Genomic DNA, 19335 nt, shown 5'->3' with positions numbered 1-19335 from the left:
TTCTACAACGGTTCCCAGAGATGTCAGGGGAGGGAGGGTGACAGCCGGAGAGAGTCTGGCATGGACCAGTGAGCCTGGGACAGAGGAGGGATGGTGGGGTCAGAAGGCTAACCAATGGTCCTGCCCTGCCTGGGCCCACACTGTGCTACACTGGGGCACCTCTGCTGGGCCCATGGGTGGAAACCTCCACCCACCACCAAATGAACAGTGGCACTTCATGTGCCCAGGCCTAGACGGTGGGGAATGAAAATAGCAGGCACCGTGAAGAAATTCCAGGAGGGCAGCTTCTGAGACTCTCCAAGCCTGGAATACAGCAACTGGAACAAGGGAGGGGAGAGGTCACTGAGGCCCTCCAGGGAAGCTGGGGCAGAGCACGCACGTCCTCTTTCGACACTTGAATCTAATCCCTCTACTCAGCGTGGGAAGACAGGAGGGCAGAGACCCCAGGGGGGCGGAAGCCCACCCCAGGTGCTCCTGACTGTGAGAACCAGGGCCAAATCATCAGGGGCCCAAGCAGCCTTGGGCATGCTGTCCTCATCCCTGGTTGAGGGACTGTGTTAATCCGTAGGTCCACACGATGCCCCCAGGCCTCCCACTGTACTCCGGACTCTAGAGAGAATCTGGGAGGGACTGCTGCTGGGTGATGTGGTGATAGGCCAGCTACACTGCCTATCCCATACCCAGGAGTGCCCAGTGCCCATACACAGACTAGAGACAGCTCCAGAGACAGGTCTGGGGAGCTACCCTCTTCCATACACTAATTAACCCAGCAGGAATTACAGGGATAACGAAGCGTCTCCACCCTCATCCATGTTATCTGCCCCCGACACCCAGGTGAGAGGAGGAAATCCAACCTTTGATCAGTTAGCTGTCTGCAATGGGCTGCTCCAGGCCGCTCCTTTCCACGAAAGTAATCATGTTCATTCACAAGGCACCAGGGATATTAAAAATGATTAGGAATCAAACCTAGGAGCAACCAGTCCCTGACGCCTCTGCTCTCAACTGCCTGGGTACAAAGGGTCTGTTTTCTCACTGCCCCCAGGCTCCTTGCCTGAAGCAGGACGAGCAGTTAGTGGGAACATGACCGCCAGGGCTGGAAGCTGGGGGAGGGCTTCCTCCTGCTCTCCAGGGTGTCTAACACCCCAGAGCTAATGTTGTCAGAAGGGCCACTGTTCTGTTATGTTTCTGCCCTGCTGTGTGGTCCCAGGTCGGTGATTTGAACTCTCTGAGACTTGGGGTTTTGTTTATTAAAAGGGGATACGGCATCCACCCAGCAGAGTGAGACCAAGACATGCTATGAGTAGCACGGATGCTGTGTAGCAGGCATCAAGGAATAATGGATGTAATGTCAATTTCCTTCCATTCCTTCTCCTTATCCCCTCAAGACTGGGAACCCCAGTCTTGAGTTCCTGTTACTCTACCCATCACAGTCCAGCTGAAAGCTTCCCTGCCCAAAAACCTCCCTGTAACTCACTGTGAACTGGGCAGTAACCTGAAACGCTGTGGAGAATGTGTCTCAGTAAATGGGCAAAGAACAAATGAGCTGAAGGGCTTAGAGGTCAGTCAATAGATAACATGAGAGCCCATCAAGTGTCCCTGGGAGACATCAGTACCACACAACTCCCTGCCAGGGTCAAGGCCAACCCCACAGGACTCATTAAGCACCACTGCCAGCCAGTCAGACTTGGCATCTGAGATAAAGCCCATCAGCTAATCCCAAATTAGCCATTTATAAACTGAGCCCCAGGAGAGGCAGCTGTAAGTGACAGCAACAAGAGTAGGACACGGCTCTCCTGAAACTGTCACACCCCAGACTGAGGTCATCAGTGGTACCTGGATAGAGTGTAGCTATGAAGAATCTGAGACCAAGTCCTTCCCCACACGGAGCCCAGCTCAGGGCATGTGGCCCCCAGGAGTTTCAAGTCCCAAGGTGTGCCCAGCCTGTGAATATGATGGGTGTTATTTCCATGATTAGGTTCTATCACATGGCACAGCTGACTCTGAGATTAGATTATCCAGGTGGACCTAACATAACAACATGAGCCCTTTAAAGGCAGAGAGTTTATTCCAGCTGGTGGCAAAAGAGGAAGTCAGATTCCAAGCATGAGAAGGATTTAATGCACCTTTGCTGGCCACATGGCAAAGAGTACAGGTGGATTTTAGGAGCCGGGAACAGTCCCCAGCTGATACAAGCAAGCAAGAGGGGACCTTAGTCCTATAACCACAAGGAACTGATTCCACCAACAAAACTAATGAGCAAGCCAAGGCCTTCAATAGACACTTCTCAAGGAGAAATTCAAATGGTCAACAGGTATGTGCAACAATGCTCAACTTACAAATCATCAAACAAACGCAAATCAAAACCTCACACCTATTAGAATGGCTATTACCAAAAAGACAAAAATCAAGTGCTGGCAAGCACTGGAGAAAAGGGCCTGTGGGGACAGAGCCCCAAAAAGCAGTTTCCAGGCTCTCGGCCTCACATGGAGAGGTGCTGACTCAGGTAGTAAATGGCTGTCGACTGTGATCAAATGCCATCAGCTGTGGCTAGTTGGCCGTCAGCTGTAGCCAGTGAGCCATTGGGCACTGGTATAACTGCCATGGCTACGCTGGCAGGAAATGGGGGCTGGCAGGAGGATGGTGGCTGAGCTGGCAGGGGCGAATTGCGGGGAGGCGGATGCCGCCAGCGAGAGTATAGTGGTGTGACTCCCCTGCCTGTGGCTCCGTGGATGTTCCTTTTTGGCCTCACCATGTCCTGCGTTCTTATGTGGGGATCGGGACCAGAGACCCCGCAGGCTGCCCCGCACGACAGGGCCTCTGTGCGCTGTGGATGGGTATATACACTAGTACAGACATTATGGAAAACAGTATGGAGCTACCACAGAACTACCACATATATGATCCAGCAATTCCACTTCTGGGTTGTGGGGAGAGAGCCAGGAGTGCAGTTTGCAGGCTCTCGGCCTCACGTGGAAAGATGCTGGCTTGGGTAGTAAATGGCCATCACCTGTGATCTGATGGCCATCAGCTGTGGCTAGTTGGCCGTCAGCTGTAACCAGTGAGCCATTGGCCACTAATGTTACTGCCGTGGCTACGCTAGCAGCGAACGGTGGTGGCTGGCAAGTGCTGATTGCAGTTAGCACGGTGGATTGCAGTTAGCAAGGGGTGGGTTGGTTGGTTGGCAGAAAAGCGGATGGCGGATTGTGCATCATGTGGCTCCTGCTTCCTGTATCTCTAACCCAGCTGCCAGCGAAAATATAGTGGTATGACTCCCCTATCTATGGCTCCATGGGTGTTCCTTTCTGGCCTAGACATATCCTGTGTGCTTGTGTGGGGAGCAGGAGCTGAGACCCGGCATGACACCCCACATGACATGGGTAAAGGAATTGAAATCAGGATTTAAAAAGATGCTAGTCTGCCCATGTTTCGCAGCAGCATAATTCACAATAGACAAACATGGAAACAGTGGAATGTCCTTTGACATATAAATGGATAAATGAAAAGCAGTACATATATACAAAGGAATATTATTCAGCCTGAAAAAAGAAGGAAATCCTGCCTTTTGCTACAACATGCTTGGGGCTGGAGGACATTATGCTAAGCAAAATAAGCCAGATACATAAAGACAAATACTGCATGATCTCACTTACATGTGGAATATAAAAGTCAAACTCACAGAAGCAGAGAGTAGAAAGGTGATTAGTGGGGACTGAGAGAGGGGGAAATGGGGAGATGTGGGTCAAAGGGTAAAAAGTTTCAGTTATGCGGGATGAATAACTTTGGGGTTTACTGTACAGCATGGTGACTACAGGTAACAATACTGTACTGTACACTTGAAATTTGCTAAGAGAGTAGATAAATTAAACCTAACCCCCCCCACACACACACACGATAACTATGGGAGGTGATGGATGTGTTAACTTGATTTTGGTGACCATTTCACAGTGTATACATATATCAAATCATCACATTGCACATCTCAAATATATACAACTTTAATACGTAAAAAAAAAAAAAAAAAAAAACCGAGAAGAATGAATGAGAAAACAGATCTTCCCCCAGAAACTCTAGTAGAAAACAGCCTGGCCAAAGCTTTTATCACGGTTATGAAAACCTGAGCAGAGAACTCAGCCACACCATGCTGAATTTCTGACTTACAGAACTGTGAGCTAATAAAGCTATGAAGTTTCTGGTCATTTGTTACACAGAATAAAAAAGTTAATATAGGGAAAATGTTCAACAGTGCTCAAGGAATTCATCTGAGGCAAATTAAATGGAATCACATTTGCTCTGGTGGGGCAGAGAAGGATCTGCCTTGAATTAAATTCTTTTTTAGATATTGGAAGAGATGTGGGAGCCACCGACATGTTCTTGTCATAGCTTATGCAAATCTTCCCTGATGAAAGAAAATTCTCCTTATGCTCCAGGAGCATGTGAACTAGAACTGGCCCTGAAGCGTTCGCCCAAGGCTACTGTAGATTTTCCTGAAGAGACAGGAGGTGGCCCCCATGGTGTCTGCCGTCTAGTGGGTGACAGGGGAGAAGAAAAAGGGGAGGACTTGCCTTCTCAACAAAGCTTCTTTGTATTTTCTTTATACTTTTTCCTTGATAAAGCCTCAAATGCCCTGTATTGAAGGCACCTGTTAAGCCTCATGCTTCACATCTCTTGTCTGGCCCTGAGTCATGGATGCCTCCCACCAGGTTCCTCAGTAGCCCTCCTCTGGAGCCGTGCAGAACCTGCCCTGTCACCCACTGTCCCAGACCTGTCCTCTCCACCAGAATGCAAGGCCATGTGGTCAGGAACCTACCCACCGTCTCACCCCGTCAGCAGCCCAACGCCAGGCACTGCAAGGAAGCCAGGAACATCTTATGCACTGTAAACTCCTAGAGAGCCAGCAAATCCCACACACTAAATAATTAAACAGTAGACCTCTGAGCCGCCACAGCTTGGAGGGTTGGAGGCGGGGCGGGGGGATGTTTATCCAGGAAGTGTGGGGCAGCCCTGCATGACCCTCAGGCATCCCCTCCAGACTTGTAAGTGAACATAGAAGACTGGTCACACCTGTTATCGACTCTCCATCAGTGGATATTTTAAAATATACAAACCCATAAGGACTGAGAGAATGAGAGAGGAGACAGCAGCAGACGTAACCTTACAGTACATTTTGGAATCTAGAAAACTGATGGAGGACTGCAGCTGACCCAGGAGAGCCCAGGAGTTACCCTGGGTGAAGTATAGGGGCGACGTTGAGGGGAACTGGTTGGCTGGTCCCACACAATCCCTGCAGGGCTCAGGACAGGAAAGCCTGGGCACACCTGAGGGCGAGGAGGAAGCACTGGGAGGGGGCCACAAGATTTATTATCCCAACAGGGACAATTTGGGGAAGGCCACTGTCGTACAGGGCATCCTGCCGACTTCGCCATGTGTCGTGCGGGGTGTCAGGCGGGGTCTCTGGTCCCACTCCCCACATAAGAACGCAGGACATGGTGAGGCCAAAAAGGAACACCCACGGAGCCATAGGTAGGGGAGTCACACCACTATACTCTCACTGGCGGCGGGTTGGAGACACAGGAAGCAGGAGCCACACAATTCTCACCCCTCACTGTGCCGCTTGCAGACTCAGCCACCATCTTCTTGCTAGCTCCCCCTTTTTCTGCTAGCCTAGCCACGGCAGTTATATTAGTGGCCAATGGCTCACTGGTTATAGCTGACGGCCAACTAGCCACAGCTGATGGCCATCCAATCACAATTGATGGCCATTTACTACCTGAGCCAGCACCTTTCTATGTGAGGCCTAGAGCCTGGAAACTGCTTTTTGGGGCTCTGTCCCCACAGCCACTATTAATAATTATGCCAGGACAACAAACACAACCTGGACTGGCCTAGGGAGAAAAATCCTGGGACTGGTGAAAGTCAGTGTACAATGACCCTAGAAAGTTCAGGAGCCCTCCAACATCTCTTAAAGCCAGTGAATCCTCTCCCTTCCAAAGTCAGGACATCAGAGGTTTGTTTCTGGAGAAATTAAGTTGGAGGCTCCAGACTGGGGGACCCAAGCACAATGGAGGGTGGGTGTGGGGTGCAGAAGAGAAACACAGAATGAGGGGAAGTCTACACTCTAAACTATGCAAGCACCACCTCCCAGCCCACTCCTGGCTCCCACCCAAGAGAGGATATAAGCGGATTATTGTGCAGAAAAGAGATCCCCAAGGCCTGACGTTTGGGGATCCCCGATGATAAGGTCTCGTTGTCACCTGTTCACTATATAGCAAAGCCTCTGGTGGACCAGCCCCACCCATATCCTAAAGGTTCCCTGCTCAGTTTGTGTTTCATTCTTAAATATGAATTGGCAGCCAACAGTCACCAAGTATAGGAAAAATTTAAATCAGAAATATATTGTAGGCACAGAACAAGAATAGACTTCTGTGGAAAAAGTAACAGATGCACAAAGAACTCTTAATAATGGCTGAAATAAGTAGAACAAAAAGACAAAAAGTAGAGCAAAAAGATGAAAAATAGAAGAGAAAGACAAGAAAATTAAAGGGTCATTCTGAACTAATGTACAATCTGGAAATAGAGAATGAAAAAGACAGGAGAGGAAAATTATCAGTGAAATGATACTAAAAATTTCCCAGGTTGTCCTGGTCTGTTCAGGGTACTATAACAAAAATACCAAAAACTGGGCAGCTTATAATCAACAAACATTTATTTCTCACAGTTTTGGAGGCTGAGAAGTCCAAGATTACAGCACCAGCCGATTCAATGTCTAGTGAAAGCCCACTTCCTGGTTTACTGACATCTGTCTTCCCACTGTAACCTTACGTAGGATCTCTCTGGGGTCTCTTTTACAAGTGCCCTAATCCCCTTCATGAGGGCTCCACAATCATGACCTAAGCACTGCCCAAAGGCTCCACTTCCTAATACCATTCCATTGGGGGGTAGGTTTCAACATACGAGTATGAATTTGGAGGAGACACAAATTTCAGTTCATCACACAGGTCATAAGGTTCAGATTGAAAGAGCCCACTGAGTACCCAGTGCAATGAAAGAAACACAACTCACATCAATGTACGTCATCATAATATCTTAGAAAGCCAAGGAGAAGGGTAGATCCTCAAAGCTTCCAGAAGGGGAAAAAAGAGAGAGAATTGCTTGTAAAGAATTAGAATGATGGTAGGCTTTTCAACAATGAAACCAGAAATTAGAAGATAATGGAACAAAGCCTTCAATATTCTCAGGGGGAAAAAGTGTTTACTCTAGAATTGTCTATCCAGCTGTACACTCTCTCACCCTCCAATTCACCTTCATCCTATTTGTGAAGGTTGGATAGGTAAAACTCCATTTCTCAGACTTGCTCACAGCTAGGGTCCTGGATGTAAATTAGGTTCTTCAATAGGTGGAGGCAATTTTAATGCAACTTCCAGCAGTCAGTCCTGGTTAAGAAGGAGTCATTTTTCTTTAACAGGTTCTGAGATTTCTTCTTGCTGCTTCCTTGGTGTGACATCAAGCAGAGGCAGTAGCTTCTTTCTATATGACTCTGAGCATGATTAGAAGAATTGAAGGTCTGTCCTCTGTCTCCCAGGGGTCCAGTGGTTCCTGTCATGGTAGGAGGGACTCCATATCCAGTTTGCAAGAGTTCCTGAGGCTACCTACCTCAGGAGAAACAGCTTCCTGGTGGGAACTTCTGAAAATCGTTCCAAGAGGGCCTGCCTAGATATTGCTTCTTTAGCCCTTCTAACAATTGTGTTAACCCCACAATGATTTATGTTACCTGCATTGAACATTGGACCTTGCTAAGACAGCTGCAAAACTGACAATCAAGCATGAGGCCATGATGAAGATTTGGAGAGCCCTGTGATGTTTGGTCCAGATCCCCCAGATTGCCACTTCCAATCCTATGCCAGCAGCTGCTTGGCGACCAATGGCTCACACCACAATGGTCTTCAGGTGATTACCCTCGGGCCCAGAGAGAATGCCAGGTAAGTTTCCCCTATACCCCACCCCTGCATACAGGTGACTTACAGCCAATGACAGCCTCTTGCAAGACAAACTCTGCAGTGTAATTTCCACTCCAGGGCTTCCTGATCATGCCGAGCCTGGCACTCCTTCTGAAATTGAACCTGGCCTGGTTTCTTCTTCCCTGTCCTCCTTTCCCACTCCCTTCCCAGTTTCTCCTGGGAGTATTTTACAAATGAATCATTTTCACACAAACCCATGTCTCAGACTCTATTTGGAGGAAATATTTTCAAACATGCAGGGACCCTAAAAATTTACTCCTAATAGTTTAAGAAGTTATTAAAAGACATGCTTCAGCAAAATAATGGTGTAAAGCAAAAAAGGAAGTTGTGAAACCTAGGAATTCAGCCAGAGCATGCTGAAAAGAGTATTCCTAAGATGAGAGGCTGTACAGGAGTCTGGAGAGCAACCAAAAGCTAAAAGCCCATGCGGGAGGGTCCAAGAAAAAGAAACTGATAGAATGTCAACTTGACTATCTGGAAAATAAAATCAAGTTACATATAACTGATCAAGTGAAGCATTTAGAAAAAATAAATATAGAAAACCAAATTAAAGGAAAATATGTACGTATTAAGTCCAGGGAACACCATCATAGTCACTTCACTTATCAGTAAGCAAAGTCTACTGTCACAGTAACATAAACACTGAACCAAAAGTTGTGATAAAAGTATATTGAGTAGGTAAATATTGTCCTTGCATCCTCCCATAACCACATTAAAATTACAATTAAATTATAGAACAGTGAATCTGGAGAACCATCTGAAGTCTAGCTGAACATAAGTCCTAAAACTAAGGCTATAAAGAAGACACATTAAGACACGTTGGCTTTACATGCACATGTGGTGGTGGACAATCAGGAGGGATACCTAAGGTGTGGGGGTCCCCCCTAAGGAGCAAGGGGTCCCAGCACTACATAGGCTCCCCAGTCTGGAGCACAAGTGCCGGTAAGAAGAGCACCAACACATCTGGCTGTAAAAATCAGCATGGATTCCATTTCTCTAGATGAGATGGAAGGTTGCTAGAAACCCAGGTGTCCTCTTAAAAAGCCCACACACAAACTCTTTCACCCATGGGCACTTGCTCTGGGCCTCAGCAGAGGAATGGCAGCTTGGGAGGCACCTGAGACATACAGGAAGAGACTGAGTTGTGTGGTTTCAAGGAAAGAGCTAGAGGGACAACAGCTATTGTCTCTGTGTTGAGCCCTCCTCCTGTGCAGCCTACAGGCAGGCCCCATCTTTCCTATGTTGAGCCCTCTCCCAACATGGCCAAATCTAAATCAGCATTAGCCTGCTGAACTCCACTTGCCCCACTGTGGTGACTCCCTAAGACACCCAACTCTAATATCACCAGAGTCTCTTTTAGCAGCTGAGCTTTATGGATACCCGGAAGGTGGCAGCAGGCTTTGGTGTGAACTAGGCCTTTCCTTGAGCTGCCCCAGGCCTTGGTTCACAGTGTGACCTCTCCCACATGCCTCCAAGTCCAGAACAGGCAGTAACCAACTGCAGATCACTTTGTAGCTCTTACCAGGTAGCCCAAGGCTGGTCAGAGGCAAAGCTGAAACTGGCCTGCATGGGAGCCCCTGAACCAAGAGGCCACAGAACCAACACACACAGTGGCTGGCTTCATACCACAACAGAACACCACACAATTAGCCCACAAAAAGCACACCACAAGGACGGTCTCAGCAGGTACCAGACACCACTGGGACAAATCCTACTCTGAGGTGTCAGCCCCCACACAGCAGCTTATATACTATGGTCAGGCCAATCCTCACAGCCAATCAACCTAGGAGTCAATACCTCCTACTGATGTGTTAACAGCAATCAATGCTAAACTACAACAGGAGAACACACACAACCCACACAAGGGACACTCATGGAGCATCCGGCTCAAGTGATCAGGGAGACTGTTCAACTGTGCCCAACAGGACACCTGCTACATAAGGCCACTCAGCAAAGACCAGGAAATATAGCAGCCCCACATAATACATAGAAACACAGGGAAGCAACCAAAATGGGGAGACAAAGAAATATGTCCCAAATGAAAGAATAGGACAAAGCTCCAGAAAAAGAACTAAAAGAAATGAAGGCAAACAATCTGCCAGATACGGAGTTCAAAACCCTGGTTATAAGGGTGCTCAAGAAACTTAGCAGGAACTTCAACAAAGAGATAGTAAGCATGAGAAAAGGACATAGAAACCATAAAAAAGAACCATTCAGAAGTGAAGAATACAGTAAAGAAAATGAAGACTTATGATATTTTGTATTATATTATGTTATATTATATTATATTATAGCATATTAGATGAAGCAGAGGATCAAATCAGTGATTTGGAAGACAAGGTAATGGAAAACATCCAAAGGGAACAGCAAAAAGAAAAAAGAATGAAAAGAAATGAGAATAGTTTAAGGGACTTCTGGGACAACATCAAACATAACAACATTTATATCTAGGGGTACCAGAAGGAGAAGAGAGAGCGCAAGGGATTAGAAACCTATTTGAAAAACTAACGACTGAAAACTTCCCTAACTTGGTTAAAGAAATAGACATACAAGTACAGGAAGCACAGAGAGTGCCAAACAAGATGAACCTAAAGAGGTCCACACCAAGACACATCATAATTAAAATGCCAAAGCTTAAAAACAAAGAAAGAATCCTAAAAACAGCAAGAGAAAGGCAATTAGTTACCTACAAGGGAGCGGGATAAGACTGTCAGCTTATTTCTTCTTAACAGAAACTTTGCAGGCCAGACAGGACTAGCACAAATATTTCAAAGTGGTGAAAAACAAGGACCTACAATCAAGATTACTCTATCCAGCAAAGCTATCATTTAGAGTTGAACGAGAAATAAAGAGCTTCCCAGACAAGAAAAAAACTAAAGGAGTTCATCGCCACCAAACCTGTATTATAGGAAATCTTAAAGGGACTTCTTTAAGAAGTAGTGGGGAAAAAAGAACATAAATATAAATAATAAAATGGCAATAACTACGTACCTATCAATAATCACTTTAAATGTAAATGGTTTAAAAGCCCCAATTAAAAGATATAGGGTGGCTGAATGGATAAGAAAACAAGACCCATACATATGCTACCTACAAGAGACCCACTTCAGATCAAAAGACACACAGAGACTGAAAATAAAGGAATGGAAACAGATATTTCATGCAAATGGAAATAAAAAATAAGCTGGGGTAGCAATACTTATATAAGACAAAGTAGACTTTAAAACAAAGGTTATAATAAGAGGAAACAAAGGACTTTCATAATGATAAAGGGATCAATCCAACAAAAGGATATAAACCTTGTAAATGTTTATGCACCCAAGGAGCAATTAAATATGTAAAGCAAATACTGAAAAGCATGAAGGGAGAGATTGACAGTAATACAGTCAGAGTAGGGGACTTTAACACCCCTATTGACATCAATGGACAGATCTTCCAGACAGAGTATCAACAAGGAAACAGCAATTTTATGACACGTTAGACCAGATGGATTTAATTGATATTTTTAGAACATTTCACCCCAAAGCAGCAGAATATACATTCTTTTCAATGCACATGTGGAACAGTTTCCAAGATAGATCACACGTTAGGCTCAACACAAGTCTCAACAAATTTAAGAAGATTTAAGAAATCACATCAAGTATCTTCTCCAACCACAATGGTATGAGCTCAGAAATCAATTACAAGAAAGAAACTAAAAAATGCACAAACACATGGAGGCTAGATAACATGTTCCTAAACAATGAATAGATTTAAAATGAGATCAAGGAAGAAGTCAAAAGATACATTGAGACAAATGAAAACAAAAACACAATGACCCAAAATCTATGGGACACAGCGAAAGCAGCCTTAAGAGAGGAATTCATAGCAATACAGGTCTATCTTTAAAAAATAATAATAATAATAATAAAAAACAAGTAAAATCTCGAATAAATCATCTAACCTTATACATAAAGGAAGTAGAAAAAGTACAAACAAGCCCAAAGTGAGTAGAAGGAAGGAAATAATAAAGATCAGAGCAGAAATAAACAAAATAGAGTCTAAAAAAATACAAAATATCAATGAAATCAAGAGCTAGTTCTTTGAAAAGATAAACAAAACTGATAAACCTTTAGCCAGACTCATCAAGAAAAAAAGAGAGAGGACCCAAATAAATAAAATCAGAAATGAAATTGGAGAAGTGACAACTGACACCACAGAAATATAAAGGAAATAAAAGAAAATGCATGAACAATTATATGCCAACAAATAGGACAATCTGTAAGAAATAGATAAATTCCTAGAAACATACAAACTTCCAAGACTGGATCAAGAACAAACAAACTGATTACTATTAACAAAATCAATTAGTAATCAAAAACTCCCAACAAACGAAGTTCTAGCTTCACAGGTGAATTTTACCAAACATTCAAAGAATAATTAACACCTATCCTTCTCAAACTATTACAAAAAATTCAAGAAGAGGAAAAGCTCCCACACTCAATGTATGAGGCCAGCATTACTGATTTCAAAATCAGATAAAGACATTACCAAAAAAAAAAAAAAAAAAAAGAAGAAGAAGAAAAGAAAATTATAGGCCAATATATCTGATGACAATAGATACAAACATCCTCAAATAAGTATTAGCAAACCGAATTCAACAATACATTAAAAAGATCATACACCATGATCAAGTGGGATTTATTCCTGGGATGCAAGTTTGGTTCAAAATCCACAATTCGATAACTATGATACACCACATAAATAAAATGAAGGATAAAAATTATATGATCATATCAATAGATGCAAAAAAAGCATTTCACAAAATCCAGCATCCATTTATGATGAAAACTCTCAGCAAAATGAGAATAGAAGGAACATACTTCAACATAATAAAGGTCATATATGACAAACCTACAGCTAACATCATACTCAATGGTGACAATTTCAGTGTTTTCTTGAGTTTAGGAAAGAGACAAAGATGTCCACTTTCATCATTTTTTTCAAGAGTATTAGAAATCCTAGCCACAGCAATCAGACAAGAAAAGGAAATAAAAGTCATCCAAATTGGAAAGGAAGATTTAAAACTGTTATTATTTGCAGATGACATGAAAACCCAAAAGATTACACACACACACACACACACAAAAAAAAAAAACTATTAGAACTGATAAATGAAATCAGCAAAGCAGCAGTATACAAAATTAATATTCTGATTTGGTTGTGTTTTTATACACCAGTAACAAACTACCAGAAAGAGAAATTAAGAACACAATCCCACTATGACTGCATAAAAAATAAAATAAAATAAAATAAAATAAAATAAAATAAAATAAAATAAAATAAAATAAAATAAAATAAAATAAAATAAAATAAAATACCTAGGAATAAATTCAACCAAAGAGGTAAAAGAGCTGTACTCAGAAAATTATAAGACATTGAAGAAAGAAATTGAAGAAGATACAAATAAATGGAAGCATATATGGTATTCATGGATAGGAAGAATTAACATCATTAAAATGTCCATAACACCCAAAGCAATCTATAGATTCAATGTAATCCATATCAAAATACCAACAGTATTTTTTACAGAACTTGAACAAATAATCCTAAAATTTATATGCAACCACAAAAGACCCTGAATAGCTGCAACAATCTTTAGAAAGAACAAAGTTGGAAGTATCATATTACTTAACATCAAGTTATAAGTCTACAGTAGTACCTTGGTTTTCGAACATCTCTGTTGATGAACATTTCGGTTTACGAATTCTGTAAATTTTGTGGATCTATAGTATCATTAGATAGTAAAATTCATTCTAAATTTACAGTTTTAGGGGTTGGTTTTAAAGGTGTGGAATGGATTAATCCATTTTGCATTACTTTCTATGGGGAAACTGTGCCTCAGTTTTCAAATGTTTCAGAACTCGAATGGTCTTCAGGAATGGATTACATTCGAAAACCGAGGTACCACTGTATTGTAATCAAAATGGTATGTTACTGGCATAAAAACTGATATTTAGATCAATGGAACAGAACCGAAACTCAGAAATAAGCCTACACCTATATGATCAATTAATCTACGACAATGGAGGCAAGATTATACAATGCAGTAAACAAATGGTACTGGGAAAACTGGACAGATACAGGCAAAAATAATGAAACTAAACTACTTTGTTACACCATATACAAAAATATACTCAAAGTGGATTAAATACTTAAATATAAGGCCCAAAACCATAAAACTCCTGGAAGAAAACATAAGCAGTAAACTCTCTGACATTACTCTTAGTAACGTTTATTCTGATATATCTCCTTGGGCAAGGGAAATAAAAGGAAAAGTAAGCGAATAGGACTGACTACATCAAACTAAAACGTTTTTGCACAGCAAAGGAATCCATCAACAAAAGGAAAAGATAACTTACTGAATGAGGGAAGATATTCACCAATGATACATAAGATACAATATCCAAAATGTATAAAGAACTCATGCAACTCGACATAAAAAAAATTAATAACTAAATAACAATCTAATTAAAAAATGGGCATAGGACATAAATAGACATTTCTCCAAAGAGGACATGCACATGGCCAACAGACATATAAAAAAATGCTCAATGTCGCTAATCATCAGAGAAATGCAAATTAAAACCAAAATAAGATATCATCTCATACCTGTCAGTATGGCTATCATTAATAAAACAACAAGCAACAAGTGTTGGTGACAATGTGGAGAAAAGGGAACCACTGTGGGTGGGAATATAAATTGGTGCAGCCACTATGGAAAACAGTGTGAAGGTTCCTCAAAAAATTAAAAATTAAACTACTTTATGAGTTCCACTTCTGGGAATTTATACGAAGAAATCCAAAACACTAAATCAAAAAGATATATGTTTACTGCAGCATTAGTTACAATAGTCAAGATGTGAAAGCCACCTAGGTGCCCATCATGTGAATGGATAAAGAAATGGTACATATATACAGTGGAATATCACTCAGCCATAAAACATAATGAAATCTCTACATTTGCAGAAACATGGATGGACCTAGAGGGTATTATAAGTCATACTGCGAAAGACAAACCATATGATCTCACTTATATGTGCAATTAAAGAACAAAATAAACAAACAAAGCAGAAACAGACGCATAGATACAGAAAACATACTGATGGTTGCCAGAGGGGAGAGGGGTTGGAGAGCAGGGTAAAAAATTTGAATGGATTAAGAAGTACAAATCGGTAGTTACAAAATAGTCATGAAGATGTAAAGTACAGCATAGAGAATATAGTCAATAGCATTGTAATAACTATGTATACTGCCAGGTTGGTAGAAGACTAATTGGGGGAATCACTTCATAAATTATATAAATGTCTAACTGCTATGCTGTACACCTGAAACTAATATAAAATAATATTAAATGTCAACTGTAATTGAAATATTTTTTAAATCAAAAAAAACCTTTAAAAAAAAAAAACTTTAAAAAAAAAACCTGGCCGTTAAGTTGGCATACTATAATAAATTTAACATCTTTCAAAAAAAATGTATATAAACCAAAGAATGGTGGAAGGGCCAATGCAGGTTAAGTCCATGGCGAACTAAATCACCACCTTGCATTGCAGTCATAAACAATTTGAAACTGACAAATCAAGAACACAGCCGTGGAGAAAGCAGGTAGAGAGCGGGGTGATGGGGCACACAAGCACACAAGGGGCCCTTTATTCAGCTGCTCATGAGGGTCATAGCAGCACAGCCAAGGAGGACTCAACAGCCACACAACAATAGATGCTCTCCGTACTCAGCAATTTAAAAACTCGCCATCCATCCCCAAACTCCCACTCTCGATCAGCCATTGCTGCCCCAAATTCCACATTACAGATTTATTTATCTGAGTTGAGCATTGCTCTCTCTTTAAACGTGGAGGTTCTCTGCCATGGCGGCATACCACATACAGTACTAGACAAGCAGATAGTTTCCAGTTCTAGCCGCTTATCCTTGGCAAGCTGTTTTCAGTCTCAGAAACTCAGCTCTTTCCTGTGGTGGATTACAAAAGTGGCCACTCTTCCCATCATCCTGGACTAGCCCAGCCGTTGGCTGTGACCAACAGGAAGTAGCAGAAGTGACATTGTGCCGTACTGAGTCTCTACCTAAGAGAGGTCTTTCAGCTCCCGTCCTTGCTACTCTCAGGACCCTCCGCCAACAGGGAACAAGCCCCAGCTAGCCTGCCGGGGGATGAGAGGTAGTCAGCCTCATCACCCCAGCCAATAGCCTGCAGACTTCCAGACGTGGGAATATGGTCACTAAGGACTGACGCGTCCCAATCAACCCCCGAACTGTCCACAGACACATGAGCAAGTCCTGCCAAGATTAGTCTGTCGAGGACAGGCCAGACCAGAAGAACCACCAGCAAAATCATGAGCTGAAGGCCATTGCTGTTTTCATAAGCCACTGAGTTTTGAGCAGGTTTGCTCTGTAGCAGGGAAAACTAATGGACTTCCTATGTGAAATGATACCAGTACTTAGTTCACAGGGTTGTTAAGATGTAATGGTAATATATGAATCACCGTAGGTACTCAAAAAGTATTTCTTACCCTCATCTCCAACATCTAAATAAATGTAAAAGAGTTTTCAGCAGCTGCTTTTTCTACTGAGGAGACTAGAGAATGGGTTCAGGGCACCCTCCATCCACTCCTCTAGCCCTGCAGTGTGATGCAACAACAAGCAACTCAGCTTGGCCAACAGCTTTGAAAAGGCAGACTTAACCACCGTAATTAGTTTACTGATTTTGCAGTCACATTTTAAGCTGCATGATCTGCACCATCTCCCTTGGCCATTACAGTGTCCTTCCAGGGCAGCTTTACCCCCACCACCTGTGCACCAGACCCTGAATGAGGAGGCACGGAAAACCACTCTCCCCAGTCATACCAGAGTTGTAGCAAGCACAGCTCATGGCAGGCCCACCACCATTTCTCATACTCCAGTGGTGAAGTAAATAATGAAACAGAACCCAGGAGCTCTCTGCAGTGACCTTGCAAGGCATGCCTCACTTACCCACTGCGCTAAGGCTTGTCTACTTCACGCTAACTTCCACTGTTCCTGGGGGTGCCACCTGGGATTCACAGAAAGAACCCTGGATGTGCAGTCTGAACACCTGGGCCAAGCCGTTCATTCTATACCTGAAGAAGAACGTGCCCACATGACATACTCCCTGGAGAGCACTGAACTGCTCAGCCATCCACTGTCTGCCAAAGACCTGGGGTCCACCAAGTCAGTGCACCCACACAGGCCCCACTGCAGAAAACCAGCAGGGGTCCTGGATTTGCTAAGATCATTCTAAGCACCTGAGCTAGGCCCAAGGGGCGGGGGGGTGGGAGGGACATGGTCTCCACAGCCCAGGAGGAGCAGTCTAGAATTCAAGTGTTTCAAACCTGCAAGGTCCATGGGGCTCACAGAGTCCACTCAAGCCCCATTTTATGGATGAACAAACAGCCACCCAGAGACAGACAGTGACCTGCCTGAGGAATCCCAGCTCCCGAGTGGCTGAACACAGAAACAAGTGCCTGAGTGCCCACATCGTGCTCTTTCCAACAGCAGGGCTTTCTAATGTGCATGCTGCGAGAGAGCACAGGGTCTCCATGCGTGAGCAAGAAGTGCCCCAGGCTTTGCCCACTCCGGGCACCATAATGTTGACTATGGGTGAGCAGATAATTGTCTAGAGAGATTTTCTTTTATTATTTTTTTATTTTACTAAGTTTATTGGGGTGACAGTGGCTAGTAAAATTATGTTTCAAGTGTATATTTCTATAATACGTCATCTATATATCATGTTGTGTGCTCACCACCCAGAGTCAGTTTTCCTTCCATCAACATATATTTGATCCCCCTTACCCTCATCTACCACCTCCCACCCCCCTTACCCTCTGGTAACCACTAAACTATTGTCTGTGTCTATGAGTTTTTGTTTTTTTGTCTTGTTAGTTTGTTGCCTTCAGTTTTATATCCCACATATGAGTGAAGTCATATGGTTCTCAACTTTTTCTGTCTGACTTATTTCACTTAGCATGATCATCTCAAGATCCATCCATGTTGTCACAAATGGCATTATTTCATCTTTTCTTATGGCAGAATAGTATTCCATTGTGTATATATACCACATCTTCTTTATCCAATTATCTATTGAAGGACGCTTCTGTTGTTTCCATGTCTTGGCCACCATAAATAAAGCTGCAATGAACATCAGAGCACATATATCGTTACAGATAAATGTTTTCAAATGTTTTGGGTATATACCCAGGAGAGGGATTGCTGGGTCATATGGTAATTCTGTTCTTAATTTTTGAGGAACCTCCACATTGCCTTCCATAGCGGCTGTACCAATCTGCATTCCCACCAATAGTGTATGAGGGTTCCTTTTTCTCCACAGCCTCTCCAACGCTTGTTGTTTGTCTCGTTGATGATAGCCATTCTAAGTAGTGTGAAATGGTATCTCATTGTGGATTTGATTTGCATTTCCCTAATAGCTAGTAAAGTTGAGCATTTTTTCATGTATCTATTGGCCATTTGTATGTCTTGTTGGGAGAAGTTTCTGTTCAGGTCCTCTGCCCATTTTTTAATTGCATTGTTTGATATTTTTTGTTGTTGAGTTATATGAGTTCTTTATATATTTTGGATATCAGCCCCTTATTGGAGGCATCTAGAGATTTTTTTAACTCAGGACTAGATGCAGTTAACCAAGGAGTTAGTTGGCATTGCTTTGAGAAACACTATCAGATGATATCTCTGAACAAGTGAGAGACATTAATAGTGGCACCCATAAGGGCATACAGAAGACTCCAATATCGTCATGTAGAACCTGTGTGGCCAGTCTACATCTTCTCATCCCAGACTCTCCTGATCCTCTCCAGGCCCCTTGCAGTTCTTAGCCAGTGCTCATTCTGTGTTATCTCAGTGACAATTGCAGGTAATCCTCAAGTTTACTCAATGCTTTCGCCCAAAGTGCACTTCAGTAACTGGTCTATCTAAGGGTGTGTATCCTTTCCTATGTTCTGCCCCATGCCACAACATGCTACTCCACTGGCTACTCCCACTCACCAGGAGCCACAGCTTCTCTGAAATGCAGGAGCCAACACTGGGACAGTCATACAGATGAGTCTGACGTGCAGAAAATTAGGACATGGTGTTGATTCCCTGAGTTGTGGGGCAAGGAGCATGAAGGAGTTTGCATTTTTGTGTAGACTGCCCATCCCCTCCTGTCACCATCACAAGCTGTAGAGCAACGACCTGGATCTCCTGGTCCTAAAAACCCCGTCTGCTCATTTCACCTGCTCATTTCACAGCCATGAGCACC

This window comes from Rhinolophus ferrumequinum, unplaced genomic scaffold (assembly GCF_004115265.2).
Source record: "Rhinolophus ferrumequinum isolate MPI-CBG mRhiFer1 unplaced genomic scaffold, mRhiFer1_v1.p scaffold_84_arrow_ctg1, whole genome shotgun sequence".
NCBI classification, from domain to species: Eukaryota; Metazoa; Chordata; class Mammalia; order Chiroptera; family Rhinolophidae; genus Rhinolophus; species Rhinolophus ferrumequinum.
Note: the sequence above shows the minus strand (reverse complement) of the source record.